The following is a 21,295-nucleotide window of genomic DNA, read 5'->3' on the forward strand; positions in this document are numbered from 1 at the left end:
GGAAAGTAGAAGAGGAAGATAAAGTAAAGATACAAATGCAAGAGAAGATGGTTGAAAACCAAGAAAAGAAACTCCAAAAAGAAGTTAAATCAATCACTATCACATCTAATTTAACTGCTGTTTTAAAACAACATGGTGGTCCATGCACCAATGTTGATAATGTAAATACTCTTTATAAGAAAGTGCAGGGATATTCTTCCAAAAAACAAGCTATAGAAGCATTTCGCAATGAAATTAGATTTCAGAAAGCGATATGTCAAAAGACTAAATTAAAGTTGTCAGGCAGTTTGGATGATCTTTTTGTAATGCTTACTGCTCATTTTGCCAGTGTTCAATCTAGTGATACCAATGATAATTGCTAATTTTTGATCCATCACTCACTATTTTCAAACAGCGGATTGTGTTTCATTTTCATGTCCGTTCGCATAATATTGAAATTAGGGTGTCATTTTCAATTGCTTAGTAGCTAATGGAGGGAGATATATTTGTATCTATTAAATATTTACATGAAATATATACGATATCCCTCGCTTGTGTGGAAACATAAGTGGTTTTAACAATTTCTTTGATTTTTTATGAATTTTCCAAAATGTATGATTTTTGTAATTGATGATGAATGTGTGTACTTTTATTATGACAAAGTACATTGGTTGGGTCCATCCCTTCTGATATCCCTTTGCTGTAATAGATCTTTTCTTTAGCTTTAATTTGATATGTATTTGGTTAATGTAGCTTTATTTGTTTTTTTACAAATTTTTGAATTTGACTAAAATTGAAGATTTTCATGTCCGTTCGCAGAACATGGGAAATTGGGCTTTTTCCCATTTTTGATTGAATAAACGACAATTTTATTTTTGTGTCACACCCCTGAAAAAAATTGAGTTTGTTCTCTATATACTTGGGTTCGTACTCAAGAGGTTTTGGGTGTCTGGAGGTTATACATTTTTGTTTGTGGTGTTCCAAAGTTGGTCTCCTGGCCATTGGCGAAAAACGACGGAATTTCAAAAATTTCGAATCGTCATAACTTCCTTAATATTCAAGATACATCCTTGTATTTGGTATCAAAATTCTTCGAATGGCTTGTACTAATCATATAACTAACAATCAACTGCCATTTTCAAGTTTGAAAATTCAGTTTGCGGTACCTAATTTCAGAAACTGTTGATAATTTATGTTTTACGATACAATGGGGACATAAAATTTAAATTTGTAAAGATAAAATCTAACAAACATTATTTAAATTAGGCTACTTGGTGCAGGTGCTATTAAAAAAATTTCAGAAAGTGTAATTTAAAATAGTATAGGAGGCAAATTATTTTATAGCATATTAGTCTTTTAGTGGAATGAATTTCTGTTTCAATTTCCAAACATAAAATTAATTGATTCAAAAATGTTTCTGCCTTGGACCTCTGGCAATAAATAGTATCATCAATTTCATCTTCATCGTCATCACTTTCTCCCATTTGCTGTTCTTCTTGTATGCCGCATTTTCGTGAATGGTCTTTCATTGCTGTGATCGAGGAGTGATACAATGAACATTTAGGGCAAGTTCGCCTTTTGAGAAGTGATACCCCTTTCCCATCTTGTTTCTTGAGAGATGGGCAATACTCATCATAGCAATTTATCTTTAGCTGTTTTGAAAGGAACAAACTTTGAAATAGGCTTCCAAATCTTCCATTATTGCCTATCTCCAAACCATCATCACATGAAGCAAGTGGTACAGGTGGTGGCAGAAAACGCTCTGGAAAAAAAGATGAATAGTTAGTACGCCAAGGTTTGCAGCATGAGTTGTCACTGCATTTCACTATTTGCAGCAGATATTGGGATTGACGAATGTGTTTTATCTTCCAATCATCTGTTTCTTGAAATTGAAGTTTGGGTCTTGGATTTTCAGGTGGAGGGATGAATTTTCCAACTACTGGTATCCATCTATTATCAACTCGGACCAAATATTGGCTAATATTTTTCCAGCAGCTTCAAAGTTCTTTTTTTCCAGATCAACATCAACAGTCTTGTTGCTTCTTGAAGCTCTTGCATTTAATAAAATAGGCCTAATTTGCCTATGTTTTGATGACATCATCTTGGGTCTGACCCCCCCCCCCCCCTCCCCCATGTCAACACATGTCAACATTTGGTAGACCCCCCCTCCCCCCCCCTAGCTGATGACGTAATATGTGAACGCTCCCTAACCTCAATTGTGTTGGAAGAGACCTAAAGCAACAAACAAAAAAACAAAACAAAAATTCCCAATTCCCCTTTGTCTTACTCTCTCTCTCTCTCTCTTGGGTGCTTACTTTAATTGTAATTCTAGAACTTTCGACTATCCCACTTTCTTCCTTTTTTCTGGCGCTGATATAACCTAAATGTGTTGCAAGCGCCGTAAAACCCTTAAAAACAAAAAACAACATAATTGTAATTCTAGAACTTTTTACTTGATCCCATTTTCTTCCTTTTTACTGATGCTGATATGACCTTAAATTTGTTGTAAGCGCCGTGAACCCCTTAAAAACAAACAAATACCTTTCTCTTTCATGAACGAATTATGGGTTTTTAGGAAAATTAATCACAACTTTTTGCAACAAAGTGTCGGAGATATTTTTCCCTTGTAAATCATCTCTTTGTTAGGTATTGTTAGTTGTATATTCTGTTTTGGATGTATTCTGTAAACATTTGAGTGCATTCCTCATCGGGATATCCTGTCCTAGTGTCTGGATGAGACTTTTAAGGTGATATCAAACTAAGTACATTGACGCTTGGCTCGTACATCTGTTCCCTATTTGAACCAATTCTCCTTTGTCTTACTTTTTTTTTGGCGGGCGCTTTGATTGTAAATGTAGAATATTTTGACTATTCCAATTTCTTCTTTTTTACTGTCGCCGATATGACCTAAATAAATGTGTCGCAAGCGCCGAAAAAATTTTTAAATCACCCCCCCCAAAAAAAAAAAAAAACCCCAACAAAACACAAGTCTTGGAAACAAATATGTTCCTGTATCAATAAGCCATGGTATCTTCCACGCTTGTGGGTCAACTTCCCTGTTCGTGTCATGGTTGGGTGGGGGGGGGGGGGGGGGGGGGGGGGGGTAAACTCTTACAACTGTCTTGGTTTCCCTCCATGTCTGTCTTCATCATTCCATATTACTTTCTATTCTTGCCATGGAATGATATTTCTTGAGACCACTTTAACCATTGATTGGAGTTCCTCATCGACACCCTCAAATTTATGGTATCTTTTACGTGACATGAGGGTCCAGATAACTCTGTCAGTAGAGCACTGGCTTCAGACACATAAGGACCAAGATCGATCCCAGGTGCAGTCGGGATTTTTCTGACCCCCGTGTTCCCCCTGCATCATTAATTGGGTAGCAGGTTCAATTATATCTGGTGGAAAGAACTAAGATAGACCAGCGTCCTATCCTATCAAAATGATAGCAACAAGTGTCCATTTTACGCTATAGAAACCGGGATAAAATGCGGCTCCATGGGTCTTATGGATTTGAAGAACTACTTTTTATTATGTGATATAGTATTGTAAGTCATCAACTTGTTATAGGTTTTGATATATTGGCATATTTAATGGAGACCATTTGTGTATTTTAGGTCGCTCTGGATGAACAGGTATAATACGTTTAACTGTTAACATCCTTCTATATAATTTTATAGAGGAATACTGGGACTTACAAAAATTACACTGCTTTTAAAATTCCTATCAATGTAAAGGGATTGAATGCCAAACCATTTCTTCCTTTATTCCATAGTCAAACCAATTGGGGCAGGTCACTCAAATTCAACAGCTGTGTCAAAATTATCCCAATACCTATGTATATTATTCGTCAAGAACTAATTAGCCTACTATCTATGTCAAAGTCAAAGCGTTTTGCAATTTAAAAGCTCAGGGGCTTTTTCGTTGCACCTGCATGTATATGTATATCGTATGTATGTATGTATGTATGTATGTATGTATGTATGTATGTATGTATGTATGTATGTATGTATGGATGGATGAATGGATGTAGGTATGTATGTATGTATGTATGTATGTATGTATGTATGTATGTATGTATGTATGTATGTATGTATGTATGGTTGGATGAATGGATGTAGATATGTATGTATGTATATAATATATATATATATCCTTTCTTAAAAAAATATAGCATTGTGGAGAATATTGTGCTTATTTGAGTCAATAAAAAATTTGATACGGCGCACAACTCTACTGAAAGATTTGAAAATTAGAAATGTATTTTTTAGAGATAGATAAACAGATAACTTGATTTCCTTTTATAATTTAAAGTCAGTTTGAAAGTTCATTGAGTCAAACAGATATCATAAATATGTACCAACGACGACACTTGACTCCCAAAATCAACTAATTTTGACACTGTAAAAAGTTGTCAATTTGCGTCATCTATTTATGACATCAAGTATTATTATTACTTCCGTTGTGTTGTGTGGGTGTTGGCATTTTTCAGCAAATCGTGGCATTCATAGTGATATTATTCACTTGATCACATGAAGGTATTTCAGTCGCCATTTTGATTCTTTTTTTACTATTAGGGTTAGCTCGAGATCGAGGATATTTCTTTTTCTATTAAGGTTAGTCATAAGTCTTAGTAAAGGTGCTAGGATGTTTGTTTTTCCATAAGTTAAGCAAAGGGGAGACATTCCGAAAGCTCCTACATCCCCAGTATTCTTTAAATTTGTATTTTCACCGTTGATATTATGTCAGGCATTTATTTATTCAATTTGTCATTATATCTAGAAGTATTTAAAAAACTCTAAAACAAACCTTGATAGATTTGTCAAAGTTTAAAATTTCTTAATTTGACTGACCATTGTTTTGATTTGCAGCTGCCATTTTGATTTGTTAAATATTGAAAGGTAGTGCAAAGCAGTCCGAGAGTTGTTTTTTTTTTTTTTCTTTCTATTAGGGTTAGCTCGAGAGGTTAGTCATAAGTCTTATTAAAGGTGCTAGGAAGTTTGTTTTTCCATAAGTTAAGTAAAGGGGAGACATTCCGAAAGCTCCTACATCCCCAGTATTCTTTAAATTTGTATTTTCACCTTTGATCTTTTGTCAGGCGTTTATTTATTCAATTTGTCATGATTTTTTCTATTAGGGTTAGCTCGAGATCGGATTTTTTTTTCCTATTAGGGTTAGTCATAAGTATTATTAAAGTGCTAGGGTGTTTGTTTTTCCTATTGGGGTTAATTAAAGGTACTAGGTTTAATTTTTTCTTGGGGTTAGTTGAGGGAATATATTATTGGGCTACACAGAAAAATCAACCGAAGATATACCAAATTACACAGACAACGTTGTTTACCAATCTGCCCTCATTAAATGATGGTGAGTACAGTATCGAATGAAAATAGTTCTTTCCCCGCGAAATTGCGGGCTTTTTACTAGTATATATATATAATATATATATATTATATATATATATATATATATATATATATATATATATATATATATATATATATATAATAAAAATTAATATTATATACACAAGCATAGAGCCCAATTCACTGGAGGAGAGAAAGTACCCTAATGAATATTATAATATAAATTATAAATATCACCACGTTTTATGCACATTCAATTAATCCATTCAAAATTGAACAATTGTTTGTTCAAAGTGAATGTAATGATTGATGATGTCCAGTTTAGTCATTTTATTTATTATAATATTTGGGTATCTATGCCAGATACAAAACGACATTAACATTTAAATATTTCAAATTTTTATAATCTGATCAATTTATCTAGATATTGTGGAAATGGAGACGGACAACAATTTAAAATTACATGCGATTTGACAAAACGATCGGATGATATTTAAAATATGGATATTATGTATATTGAATAAGAAACCATTGCATTACAAAAACCGATTTCCTAGGAGAGAGAGAGAGGTGGAAAGTGTGTTATACAAGTCCTATTGTAGGCACTTTAAGATTCGTTTGTGTATGTTATGTATGCATGTATGTATTTATGTATGTAGGTAGGTAGTTATATTTGTATCTATGTGTATGTACGTATTTATGTATGTATGTATGTGCGTGTATGTTTGCGTATGTTCTATCTATGTATAATTATGGCACGATTACAGAAGATGTAAACTCGTAGCCTACTAGCCTATATCATTTAAAGAGAAAAAGGAACTGGGAGAGAGAAAAAATCACACAAATACACCAAACCGAAAACATTATGGGAGTGGGAGTAAAGGTTAAGGGCATAAGTCAGACTTTATCTTGTCTGTTTTATACTTTTTTAGTATCAAATCTTAAATTGAATCTTCCTTTCAAACTAAGAAAACAATATAATTTCTGTTTGTCAATAATATTGATCAAAACATTAATAACTGCCACTCTTGATTAGCTTTTAAATTCAGATCTACGAAATATTTGAAACGGGACAACAACAATATTTCATTCAACTTTTTTTTCATCTCTTTGAAAAACGAAGCACCACAAGTGTTGGAACGGTCAATTCAGATTTTACAAATTTCCATGAAGTAACCTAATGACACTATAAACGCTGGTAAACTAACCTAGATCCCAGTGAAGGGAGCTTCCTTTCGAGACAGCAATACCTGTCTCGGGTTCCTCGTAGACACAATTAAATAGGGAGGGTTGGACACGCCAAAGGATTGAACCACCCAACTTCCTCTCCCACCCAACGTCCTCCCACTCTGTACTCTTTCTTTTACCTTTTCAATGGGGACGATCTACATTAATTTTCCACGTGCTCGAGTCATTGGTCACATTGCAGATGTGCTCAAAATGGCCTCGATAATAAAACGTTCACAGTTCTTGAAATATCCAACGTCACTATATGTTACTTTTCCAGTTTGACCGATGAGTATGTTTACAACTTTCATAGACAGAGCAGCGTGTTTACTTTTATTAAGAAAAGATCAACCGTTAGACAGACCTAATCATGTGACTCAGTTGGACTAAAACTTGATTATAGATCGCTCTCATTTGGATTAAAATCTTAAATCTATGAGAGACCTAGATCAGAGTAGAAATCAGGTATCCAGATCAAATTTGGTTTAATTTTAATTTCATATATATACGAAAGCTAAATTAATTATGAAAGTATAATCGACAGAATGTGATGTAACAAAATGAGACTCGTTTCATTTTTATAAACACACAGACCTCTTGTAATATTTAACCTTCCACATATCAATATTCAGCTGCTTCATAAAATAATTTTTTTCATGAAATACAATGAGATAAAATTAATTTCTGAAATTTGACAAATATACAAACACTCACACACAAACACACTTGCACGCACGCACACACACACACACACATACATACACACACTTAATTTTTATTTAATTTATTATTATTATTATATTTATTATATTATTATTATATTATTATTATTATTATTATTATTAATTTTTATTATTAATTGTCTATTATAGATATTATATAATTATTAAATTAATCAACTTTTTCTTCCTCTAAATCTCTAAAATAGATATTTAATCATATTACAGTCTCTTTATCCTCCCTCCCTCTCTCTCTCTCTCTCTCTCTCTCTCTCTCTCTCTCCTCTCTCACTCTCACTACTCTCTCTCTTCTACTCCCATCCCCGATTACCCTCCTTCGTTAAATGCTCTCCCCCTGTGACTGTGACAATGATTAACGATGTTTTAGTTCACGCTCATTATCAAGTCTTGTCACCCCCCCCCCCCCCCCCCCTTCTTACCAAAAGCTGTATAGTCTACGGTCTATACGATATCTTCTTATATATACGTATATATATATATATATATTATATTATATATATATATATATAATATATAATATATATATATATATAATTATACACACACACATATATATATGCTGAGAGTCCTACCTCACTAATTAATTCCTGAGCGTTGAGACGGTGACGCAACTATTACATACAAGACATTGCAGTCGAGACGGCAGGGCTTTTGGGTTACACAACCACTATTTACCCATCGGTCAGCGGTACTCTTTGATGTATACAACACTCACCGCCTTTACGCAAAGCCGCCTGCCCATAAATCAAAGATGATCTCCTAACTGTTCACAAGCGAACTGTCAAATGAGCAATCGATGATTGGATAAGAATCTCAAGATGTCATATAATAAGGTAAGTTTTGGAGAGGTGATATCCCCCCACCCGTCATCGGACAGAACTTTCATTGCGTTATATTACATGAGCTCCCCCTCCTCTTTCTATTCCGGAGTGACGAGATTAGACGAGAGGACGCGAGAAAAAAATGGTCACGTGTTGGGCAAGTCGATCGGTCGGCGAGCTTCGGCGTATAACTATAACTCCGTAATGACCCTCTGGGCCGTTTTTATGAACGTGGACTAGCGATAAGTCTTTGATTTTAGCCAAGGACTTGAAAAAAATCGAATTATATGTGAGCTGACCAAGTATTTCCCAGACTAAAATCACGTCACCTTCAGACTAAGTTTGATTAAGTTTTAGTTAGTCATTTATTGCTGAGGTCGGACTTTAAGCTTAGTCTGAGACTAGTTACTAGGATACGTCATATCGTCGATAAGCTATTTTTAGATAGAGAGAGCTTCGATTCGGAAGGAAAATACTTCGGTTACGAATGACAGAGGCAAAAGGTGTCCTGCTGGTATTGTCACTACTTTTTAAAAAATGTAAGATATGCGCAGACCGTCGAAAGTACAAATTTTTGTGAGTAAAAACGAGGGAAAAAAACCCGGAATCTAATCGGTTAGCAGGTTGCAAATGAACGGAGTCTCGAAGTGGAAGGGTTCGCTTCAAAGAACAACCAAAAAAAAAAAACAAACAAACAAAAAACAAAAAAAAAACAAACGACTAGAAAGTATAGTGGAGACAAAAGTTATTCTGTTGGCATGACACTGACTGAAATAATGTGATTCGTCAGAACACATTTTCCGTTATTTTTTTTAATTTTTTTTTTTTAAGTTCAATTCGTTTGATTTTCACTGACACTTTCATTGGCCTAAATATATAATTGACAGTCGACCATGGGCATCCTTGTTGTCTGATCAGTCGACAGTCAATATCACGTGATTTCATTAATCACGGCAAAAGTAAGTTCAAATATGAAACGGAACGGAGGTGTTGCTAATTTCTTCTTTGGAAATCTTTTGCGTTGAAAATATCAAGGCTGGTGTCTTACTTGCCATTGTGTACTAGAGAGCTCAAAATAGCTGAATTAGGCACTGTCCTAACAACGCCCACTTCTCGGCAAGAGCCTCGCTAGTCAGAGACTAGAAAACGTTCATGAAATCCCACTTTTTAGTCACTTGTTCCGCCTCGGCTTAAGTCTAGCAAATCATTTACTAGACTAGTAAATAGCTAAATCTAGTCTGCTTACATAAAATTGGACCCTGGTGGTGGTAGTCGATGTTGTGGTGATAGTAGTTAGTAGTGCTAGTGGTGGTGGTAGCAGTGATGATGCTGTTAATTTTGTTGTTTTTGTGATGGCCGTGATTGAAATGATGATTCCTGATTGAAATGATGATGATGGTGATGGTGGTGGTGGTGGTAGTTGCAAAGCTGATGCATTGGTGATGTTGATAGTGATAATAAGAATAATGTGGTGGGGACGATAACGACCATAATTTACTTGTAGTGGTGGTGTCAATGATCAAGAAGCTGAAGTGATAAAGTTGAAGGCAATGGTGACGCTATAGTGTACGCCTGTGATATTGGTATTTAAAATGATTGTTTTCTGGAGTGGTGGTGGCTGACATGATAGTTATGCTTTTGCTAGTGGTGGCAATAGTTGATATGACCATGGTAATGGTAGGTATAATGCTGTGGTAGTGATGTTGATGGTGGTGCTGATACGTATGATATTGTGCAAATGATGGTGGTATCGATTCTGATGGTAATGAGGCTGTTGTAAAAGTGCTTGTGGTAGTGATTATTGTCTGTGATGGTGATGGTTTTTAAATTGATGTGGATCGACGTGCACTTATTTTCATATCTGATAACCCATTTCCTTATTGGCTCATTGTTGTAATGGAAATCTATAAAAAAAAAAAAAGACGCAAAATACTGTCCATTATACAACAATGTTAAACTAGGCCGAAAAGTGGGTTCGGATGTCAGACCTGCGTATTTGTACACGTCGATGTGGATGATTTGTTAACCTACAACACAGCACAAATCCCTTTCGAAATGGTATTCTGCCATCCCACTATAATACAATAAGTCGAATGCTTGGCAGGTCTGTATCACTGCGTACATAGACACAAGTTAGTATTAGTAATATCTATTGAGTTACCACCTTGAGTGGTGATAAGCCAAATTACACATCTGGAATACAACATTTGCATACAAAGTTGTTTGAATACAGAATTATTGAGAAAAATCGTGTATTTTTTCTTGTAACCATTGTTTAAAATATATAAAGCTTATTATGTATATATTTCCGTGTTTTTATTTTTCAAATTTTAACTAAAGTTAGAAATATATTTTTGGCCAGTAATCTTAGCTTTATCAGACGTTAGAGACGTTTCTAATATTGATGTTGTTATCTATAGACCCCTACCAAGATCAAAAATAATAATCCCAACACCCCTGATAACATTACCCCTTGTTCTGAGTTTAAGAACATAGGCAAAATTATTGTTCTTAGGCCGAACTGGGCTTTTATGTTCTGTATCATCCTATTTCATCCAGTTTCAACCCGTAGACATTTTAACCCTATTTCCATACTTAAATAGAAAGTCCTATTTCCTGATTTGGGGTCCATTTGGCCCCCATGACTTGCAAAGAGAAAAATACTAGAAAGTCCTATTTCCTGATTTGGGGTCCATTTGGCCCCCATGACTTGCAAAGAGAAAAATACTAGAAAGTCCTATTTCCTGATTTGGGGTCCATTTGGCCCCCATGACTTGCACATAGTAAAATACTCGAAAGTCCTATTTATTTCTTATTTGAGGGCCATTTAACCCCCATGATTTTACTACGGAAAAGTCAGTTAAAATCATATTTTCTCATTAAATGTATATAGGCAATATAAGTTTACATCATTTTGTTGTTTTTGTTGTGACATTATGCATCTATTTATTTAGTGACATAGTCGTGTCAATATGATCTACAACTTACTGGTAGATGGCATCTACAATAATTGACTTGGTAATTTTGTTTCCTGTTTGCTGTCCAATATGATGAGCGCCAGTTTCAGTTACCTACTTTTTCATCAACTCTAATTAAGAAACATCCAAGTAAGTACTAACTCATTACTTTTTTTCCTTAGATGTGTGATGTATGAAGATTATTCTGACACCTATCCTATGTAACGAAAAATGAATTGATAGTATCGCTAATTTTATGATTGTAGTACCAGCTAGAATCGCCAAATATGAAATGATGAAACAATAACGGATAAATGAAAGCGCTAATACTCAATATAATGTTTCTTCCAATACTTGCCTTACTTTCGCTTCTCGATTATCTTTTATTCTTGTGTGTACCCTACCTAACCACATATTTGTTGTAACTTCTTATGACAAGTGATTTATTTTCTTGTACCGTTATTCAATCTCGAGGTGAACTAAATTAGCTTAAATGTCTACATTATGTTTCAATCATATTGTATTGATATTATTGCTTTAGAATTTTTGAATCTGCTAACTAAATGATTTGTATGTTGCTGGGTGTTTTTTTTAATTTTCAGCCATCTGTTGTGTGGTCTAAATAATGTTGCATTGGACCTAAACCATGACGAATGGAGAAAGTGTAATATCCTTGGTAGTTGGAATGCTCAGATATACATTGAGTTGCAGTCTGCTGGGGCAACCCCAGTGCATGAGGAAGGTATGTCACCTACTATTTATTTAAAACTGAATGGTACCTATTACATTTATCTGTGTAATGGTTGTTAGCTCGAAGTTAATAACAGGCATCATATGAAATCTAATATGTTTGCATTGTTGGCTAGTTACAATGGGATAATGTGTTTATTTTTTGTTTTTGTGTGTTTTCGTTATTTCTCTTCACTCCCATGATACCTTCTATGAAAAATATTATGCTGATCTCCAATGAGAATATGAGTTTCAGTTCTGATTGTTAGAATGTCATTTCTCCAAACAGTAACAGCATTATCAAGTATGTTTCTATTGTATGAAATAGTAAAATAAATATTAAATTGGTGTAAGATTAGCTTATCTTTAACTAGTGAATTGACAGAATATCAGCAATTAATAATGCAAGATAAAGATGACCTGTTGCAAATCGAGTTCCAGGTAATGGATGATTTTCCCCCATGATGATAATGATGAAGGATAAATTAATAATATTAACAACTCATACATTATTTGATTTATTGGCTGCAAAGACTTCAGAGTAAAAGTCGTTTTTTTAAGATGAAAAATCGAACAGTTATACCTCTTTTATCTCACTTGTTGGATTTGACTTTCAGCATATCACAGCAAATCCATGAAGACAACGACAAGAAGTCATTCCTTGAAACATTTGGGAAAATTACATTGTTTTGTAATCACATTACTCTCAGATACTTTCATATTTGATGTTTTCTTTTATTTCTACAAGACAATAATTGTCAATTGGGGATTCCAGAAAAATAAAGTTTTCAAAATAATAATAATATACTCACATCCCCAAAATACTCTTCCCTCCCCCCCCCCCCCCCCTCCTCTCTCTCTCTCTCTCTCTCTCTCTCTCTCTCTCTCTCTCTCTCTCTCTTTCATCGCCATTTCCAGTTGTGGGTTCCTTCCCAATATAATTTTTTTCTTCTAATCCTTCAGACACTGGCAGTATTTCACCATTTCATTGGAATGGGAATGATACAAGCTCTTCAAATGAAAGCATCACTGATGAAGAAATGCCACTGATTCTGCTGCAGCCAGATCCAGAAATAGATGCCACCGATTCTGAACCTGAGGTAGATGAAGCTGAAGAAACAATAGAAGTCGGCAACTTCCAAAATACATTGTTTGTGGAGGAATGCACTGCTTGGAATAAGAACAAAATTCCACACATAGGAAAAATTCTATCAAAGTTCATAAATCCAAAAGAACCATGTCATGCATTCAAAGAAAATTGAAAAAGCCTGCCTCCGGAGTATTCTATTTTTTTCACTAAGAAAATGAAAAGTACTCTTGTGGTGATATGTACGAAGAAGGGACAAGAACAAAATGTACAAGTGCAAGATGGGAGAATAAGATCAACAGCACAACAGGAAGAGGAAGAATGCGACAAGGGGAAGATCCATAAAATGTCCAAGGAAAAAATGATGTAAAATTCAGAAAGACTTGCAGCAGATGTGGAGAATTTACATGTTCACAGCGTAGCAGAATAATATGTACTTTTCTTGAAAATGAATATGTTCACATGCTTTGATCAGAAAAAATCATATTTCTAAAACGATATTTCAGTGATAGTGGAACTTTTTTCTTGCCTTTTAATTCATAAAATGTACTATATCTGAGCCTGGGATTAATTTTAATAAGTTTTGAATTATGTTTTGTTGTTGTTTTTTTGTTTGTTTGTTTGTTTCTAATGTTTTTCTACATTTTAAAGGTATTATTGCATCAATGAGAATCAGCATAAATATAGTCAATTATTACCATTATCAAATTGTATCAGATGATCCTAGGTATTGTTGGCACACGTTTTTCTTCGACTCCACTCACTTGTAAAAGTGTTGTCCATGTCTGAATTGCAATTACTTCATAAAAACAACAATCTTTCACGGAAAGGAGTTGATGATGATGATGATGATGATAATGATAATAATATTAATAATAATAACAACCACAGCAATAATAATAATGATGATAATAATAATAATAATAATAATAATCATCATCATCATCCTCATAATAATAATAATAATAATAATAATAATAATAATAATAATAATAATAATAATAAATAATAATGATATAATCATAATAATAATTATAATAATAATAATAATAATAATAATAATAATAATAATAATAATAATAATAATAATAATATTAATAATAATAATAATAATAATAATACTCATCATCATCATAATAATAACATCAACAATAATACTAATATAATAATAATAATAAAAATTATAATGAAAATAACAATAATAAAAATTATCTATTATTATTATGATGATGATAATGATTATTATTATTATTATTATTATTATTATTATTATTATTATTATTATTATTATTATTATTATTATATCATCATCATAATTATTATTATTGTTATTATTATTATTACTATTATCATTTGTTATTATTATCATTATTATTATTATAGAAAATTGTGGAATCAAATGAAAGAAATAGCATTCCTTTGTTGAAGTCTTTAGTATTTTTCTATATAAAGTCATGGGGGCCAAATGGACCCCAAATCAGGAAATCGTACTTTCTAGTATTTTTCTCTTTAAAAGTCATGGGGTCCATTTGGACCCCAAATCAGAAAATCTCAAATTCCAGATGAGCATGTTCAGTGTGAGTAAAATATGCACGTGACAAACATGAAATTTGGCATGATCATGGACCTCATCATTTTAGGAAAAGTCACCAAATTTCAGGTCTCTGTGTCAAAAATTGACTGTTTTATGAATAAAAAACACCCCCCTGGGGTCTTTTTGGCCCCCAAGTATGGAAATAGGGTTAAAGCCCAGCCCGTTGACATTCTAACGTCGCGTCAGGCAAAAGTGGATACCAAATACTTAATAGTATTAGCTAACGAATGAAGTACTGAAAATATTGAGGACTTGGTATTAGTGTCCTTTATTAATCTTTAATATATTTGACATCGTATATGGAGATTAGATTAAATGCAACGTTGTGCTTTCGGCTTTGGAATTAATTTGCGTGTTGTAAAGCCGCCAAATTCCATACCGTCTATACCATTACCTCGTTCACTGCCACTAACTCATTGAATTCTCCGTGAATTAAATCTACAATTCTGTTATACAGCTCGTCTACTCAAGACGGTACAACTTATAACAAAATTTTCTGAAGTTAAAGGACATGTCTCGACATTGTTCAAATAAATGAAAAATGTTGGCTAAATTCAAGCCAATATTGATGGCCCTCACTGAATTATCAAGATTATAATATTTTTTAAAAACTGCTTCTTAAGAGATACGTTGATGTTATTGGGCTGCTTATATTACTATGACTAATATAGTATTTTTGACAATTTTAATACTAGTCATTTAAAACAAATAGTTATTGAGTGTTAAACCACTATCATAGATAGAAAAAATGTTATAAAGGCCCCCCCCCCCCCCCGCCCACACACACACACACATACACAACAAATTTTATTTTCTTTAAAGAAGAAGAAAAAATTAAAAAATCAACCCCCCTCCCCCCCCCCCCCCCCCCCACCACCAAAAAAAAGAAAGAAAAGAATACCTGACGAATCTTCCTCTGTGCCCAACCAACCCAAACTTTCGAGCAGGCATTTGAATAGGATACTTGCCAAAAAGAGAACACGAAAATAGTTCCTAATAAGGAAACGATCACCATTCTGGAAAAAAAAAATCCCAGAAGAAAACCAACCCCCCCCCCCCCCCTTCCCCAAAACAGAAAACAAAAAAACAACCCCCCCCCACACACACACACACACACGAAACTAACACATACACGCACGCACACACACACACACACACACACACACACACACACATATACACTCAACTGATTATTTGACTCACTAACAAAAAAATTTAAGACGATACGGATATATCAAGTAATTACGTAGAATCGAATCTAGCTCAGTACAATCAGAAACGGAATAGTGCCCAGCTGTAGTGTGAAGTACGAATAGTGCAAGCAACACTATTTGTCCTTACGGACGGCAATGGCGGTTGATGCTATTCGACCTTAAGGACGAATAGCAGTAATACCAACTGGGATGAATCCATGGAGCTTCGCCAACCAACCTCTCTTCCTGAGGATGATCCTTATTCGTCTTCTGATGACTTGCATTTCATTTCACTGACTCCGACTCCGACTCAGATACTGACTTGGAAGGCATGGAAGCTTCCGCATCAGAAAGAAAATTGACTCATCTTAATTCATCGTTTATTCCTGATAACAACGATTTCTTCGTTCCAATAAATTCAGCCCTGTTTCAATTAATATCAACGTTGGCTTGCCCAGCCTGCAAAATGTCAAGCCTTCAATTATCAACCAAATACAGCGGTGGACTCAACAATGTGATAGTCATTGATTGTGATTCGTGTGGGGAGAACATTTTCAACAAAATCTCTTCGTCTGGTGGTAAGGTGAAGGACATTACTCTTCGAACAGTGGTGGGCATGAAAGAATGTGGAATAAGCCATGCACACATTTCAATTTTTTTTCTATTCTTGGATTCAATGTGCCATTCCATCATAAAACATTTCAGGACCTGTCAGAAAAACTCAATCGCTCAGCAACAAATGCTGCTGAGGAATGCATGAATCGAGCAGCAGTTATTGTTAAAGGTAATTTGAGTTCAGATAACATTCCAGAAACGGCTGTCTCTTATGATGGAACATGGCATAAGAGAGACTTTTCAAGCCATACAGGTGTTGGTGTTGCCATTGACATTGGTACAGGTTTTGTTCTGGACACTCAACTTTATCCAATTTCTGTTTGGCTTGTGAGAAAGGGTCCCGGCAAGATGATGAGAGATATATTTCATGGAGAGCTGCTCACCAGTGTCAAAAGAACTGTTCGACAACAGCTGGTGCTATGGAGACAGAAGCTGCCTCAGCAATATTTCATCGCTCTGTTGCCTCCAGGGGCCTCATGTACACAAAAATGTTATGTGATGGAGACGCGAAAGCTCATGAAAGAGTGAAAGATGTTTATGGTGAACATATCCAGGTAGTGAAAGAGGACTGTGTTAATCATATTAGTAAAAGAATGTTTAATACCCTTACAAAATTAAAATCGGAAAATAAGGCGACTCTAAATCGCAAACTAACAAAGTGTGCCATAGAAAAAATTACGAATGTGTACACTGCTAATTTAAAAAGGAGTGCTCCAGATGTTGCGCAGATGCGCATTGATGTTCAAGCTGGTATGCTGCACATGAAAAGCACGGATGACCATCCACAACATCATCTTTGTCCATCAGGTCCTCTCTCTTGGTGTTTCTACAATCGAGCATAGGAGCCACGGAAACACCGTCCAACTTTTTCGTCTTTTTTCGGGAAAATTCTTCGTCCTGTTGTGGACCGCCTTACGGATGAGACATTACTGAGTCGTTGTTCGTCAATGAAGACCCAGAATGCCAACGAGTACTTCAACTCGACCATATGGGCACGGTCTCCCAAGGAGACTTTTGCGAAATGCTCAACAATGGAGACGGCAGTGGCTCCGGCCATTCTAAATTTTAATTGTGGCCCTCGAGGCATTCTCCATGTCTTTAGAGAAATGAAAATCCCAATTAATTCCTTATTGTCCTTATATTTAGAAAAGGCCTCTGGACTTAGAGTTAAAAGAAGTAAATGTTCTCAAGAAAAGGAATCAAAGTGGGCGAGAAGGCAGAAAAATACAAATAAATTATTGAAGGAAGATGAACTGGAGAAGCGTGAAGGTCTGATGTATGGTGCGGGTGAATTTAACGAATAGGGTTAATTAATTAAATTTTTTTCTTTGAATACTGACAATTTAAGGGTGGTTAAAATGAATTTGCAATTTATTTTTTGGGGTATATCTAAGTTTGGGTTAGTTTTTATGGTATCATCCAGGTTCTGGTAATGCGTGTGATTTTATTTTATTTTTGGCGTATCCGCCTAGTTAATCTCAATTTCAATTTTGTGTCTAAATTGATTTAATTTAATTGTATTTTTTAAAGTACAGTGACTATTTTAGTCCTAGAGAGTTGTGTTTTCCATTAATGTAAGAAAGTTTGATGCCCGGTTCCAGTTTCTATGTTTTCAACATATGCGAAATCTTTAAACGCGGTTTTCTCAAAACAGTGTGTTTGGGTCACTGACTATTTTTAAAAATCTATCATTGGTTGTTGGAATAATTTATTATTTTTTTTTGCGTGGAGTGTTGTAAGTAGTTAGAAAAGGTACTCTTTGAATTTCATTAAGCTACTTTGAGAACTTTTTTACGTATGGTGGTTTTTGTTCGATTTATTCTCTCGAAATCCGAAGATTTTTAAAAGCCTTACAATTGTAATATTTTGATTGCATGCTGACAATGAACTATTAGAGATAGTCATTTCAAACTTGAACATTACCTAGATCAATGCTCTTTAAGTCATTTAAAGCAATCAGTTGATGTGTTGTTGAAACATTGAGGCTATGATAGATTTTTAAAATAAACCCCTATTTTCATGAAAAATCCAAGATGGCGGTCAGTTTTTGTGAATTTTTGAAGAACTTTTTTTTCAGTATATATGTGTTCTATCACCTAACCTCTCTCAATCTCATAAATGGTTGCCATATGTGTTCAGGACTAGCATTTGAAAATTTCCCCCTCATCTTGCCTGTCTTAAGGCACTTAACATACATTACCCACTCAACTCAGGTTTAGATACGAAAAGATACAATTTATAAATATTTAAAATGGATTTTCTTACTATAATCATAGTTTTTTATTTAGTCATGGAAAACACTTTTTAAATTTTGAAAATCCAAACATAAATCAGGAAATGATAGCAAATTCATTTTTCAAGACCAGAAATTTTTGCTTGCCAATTAAAGTAAGAAAATGCAATTACTGTAATGTAAGAAAATGTTCCAAATTTGATGTCACGTAACTAAACACCAAAAGATTTATCATACTCCTGAGACACATTAAAAGCTCAGTGACAAGATTAATAAAAGATAACAAGATTTGAACCAGATACATTTTTTCCCCCATATCTACAGTCAGTTGAAATTCCCTAATAACACTCATGAAACTAAATGTTTTGACCTCAAGCATGACGAAATAATAGCAAAACTAAATACCTAAAGATAATGATAATACAAAATGACACGTACTTCACGTCAACAGGTTGAGAGTACTCCAGTGAAGAAGTCCAATTTTTTTCAGACATTTTCTTCAAGTGGTTTTTGAAAAATGAAGAAGAGGACATAAGGAAACACGCATATTTGCACATTGGCAGAAAAATACTTTAACTATGAGCAAAATGCATAAAAGACTAACTATCTCGCCTTGGTCCTCTCTGAGATCCTTAACCGAGAGGGTACAGTAAGATGCATTATTCCATTTATGGAGGATGAGTTTTCCACTGTAAATTGTCTCTGTCTGTTATCATGGGTATCGATATAGAACGCTTTCCTCTTATACTGTGGATCATGCGCTTGTGCCCAGCAGGTGTGTCTATTGTGGCCTCAACCCCTTACCACCCCCAAAGTCGTTTAGCGTCTTATGGCGACTGTATCCTGATTTCTATGTTACTGAATTAACAATAAAATTGTTTGCTACCCTTTAGATAGGATGCTAGTCTGAAATAAAGTACTTTCCACGACAGTCTAAAGATCTTCCCACCTTATTATTTTTGATTAACTCCCTTTGTTTGAGAGGCAAGTGTTGTATATAAACTGAGGTATCGTAAATATCACTTTTTAAAATAATGAAGAAAAAAAATCATCTCTTTATTAGTTTCTTTTCTCGTCTTAAATTTACATCTCTTCCCGATTTTAAAAAGCACAAACCAAACAAATCAACAAACAAACAAACAAACAAACAAACAAAAAATACACATCACCCTTTTATCCGTTTTGATCCATTTCTATTGGTGTAAAGAATGATTATTTTTTACCTTCTACACATTTACTGCTTCATTAGCCACTAGTGGACTGAAAACACAGCCGTGTATAGAGCAGTATAATTAGGTGCCCCAAACGTAAACAAAGGTCTAGAAGCACATGGCAAACCACATGTTCCTGTCTTGACAGCTCAAGTTCCAATGTAAATCATAGAAAAAAATAACCTTTAAAATTTGGCTGTTAGGTGGCAAAAGAAACACATATTCATAAATACTCGATCATGCATCAAATAATGTCTAGATATGGATATTTTATGGAACAAAAGGTAAAATTTATCAAAAGTTACAGTCTATCTATTTTTAGACCAGAGCAAATTATTGCGCTGGTGTGAACAAAACGCGAATTATTCGGAGCCTGATTTTCAGAATAATTTAGTCTTATATTATTTTTTCTGCAACTGTTAGATTTTATGTAAACATATTTTCAATACTGAAAGTGTATTGCATACAACTCAAACTACAAAATTGGGAGACCTATATTGTGCGTAAATTTTTCCGGTCCCTAACGAAAATCACTAGCAACTTGTTATTGTTTACGTTTGGGGCACCTAACTTTATTGCTCTATATGGTATATAATTGATACCTTAATCGATAATGAAGACATTGCTATTGACCCTATTATAGTCATCATCAGAAATGGACAGGCATATAATTTATGGCAATTCAACGGCTTAATAATATCATTTACAGCGTTTTATTTACTCTCGGGAAGTCTTGATTGAGAGTTGGTCGAAATCCGGCTCCTGAAATAGATCTCAATTCTCGATACCGATATATCAATTATTGACGAGATTCTTAGCTTGCTGCCAGATGACCATGGGCCTGGCCAATTTGAACAAAATTGGCCACATAGAGAATATTGTTTCTACAATTAATTTAAATTAAGATTTATATCTATTTTTAATTTTACCTTGGCGGTTAGAATTTTTGTGATTATGAAAACCGATGAGTTTTCCAAAGAGATCAGTTTTAGCATTGTTTGCCCATCTAAGGTTCTATTTGGTTACTTTTCACATTGATCACCTGCCTTGAGCACGCCCGTACCTTGAGGCCTAAGGCCAAGGGCCTTCATCTTCCCCCCCCCCCCCCCCCCCACCCGCCCCAGTCTTGACTTTGTCATCTTTCAACATCCTTTCTTTCAAAACCATTCCTTTGTCTTGTAGAGCTAGTCCATTGTTCATTGTCTATCATTTGAACAATGGCTACTCAGACGCATGAACCCTCGAGTTCTTCGCTTGATTTGTATGTTGGAAGAAAGTTTAAAACATTAGATGAATTCCTGAAAGTTCTCGAGCTAAGGAAAGGAAGAGGTGAAACGTGGGTAAAAGCAACGGGTGGCAGCACTGTAGCCTACGCAAATAAATTCATAAAGAATGATGAGCGGCATTATCCGGAGGGTCTTAGGATCAAAATAGGCAACTACAAATGTTTGCACAGTGGAACCAGTTCGTCAATCGCCAAGGAAAGATAGTTCCTGCAGCTTTACTATTATCCAGGGACGGCTGGTAATAATGGGCAAGGTGG

The 21,295-nt window shown here is 34.6% G+C and overlaps 1 long non-coding RNA gene across 1 annotated transcript; it reads left to right on the forward strand.

The window, feature by feature from the left end:
* Positions 1-10,738: 10,738 nt before the first annotated feature.
* On the forward strand, positions 10,739-13,834 carry LOC144958066 (uncharacterized). The gene is made up of 2 exons (XR_013642325.1): positions 10,739-11,832; positions 12,783-13,834. It is a non-coding gene; the product is annotated as an uncharacterized LOC144958066 (long non-coding RNA).
* The last annotated feature ends 7,461 nt before the right edge of the window (positions 13,835-21,295 follow it).

Source organism: Berghia stephanieae, chromosome 12, assembly GCF_034508935.2.
Source record: "Berghia stephanieae isolate SIO BIC M18660-M18661 chromosome 12, UCSD_Bste_1.3, whole genome shotgun sequence".
Classification (NCBI taxonomy): Eukaryota; Metazoa; Mollusca; class Gastropoda; order Nudibranchia; family Aeolidiidae; genus Berghia; species Berghia stephanieae.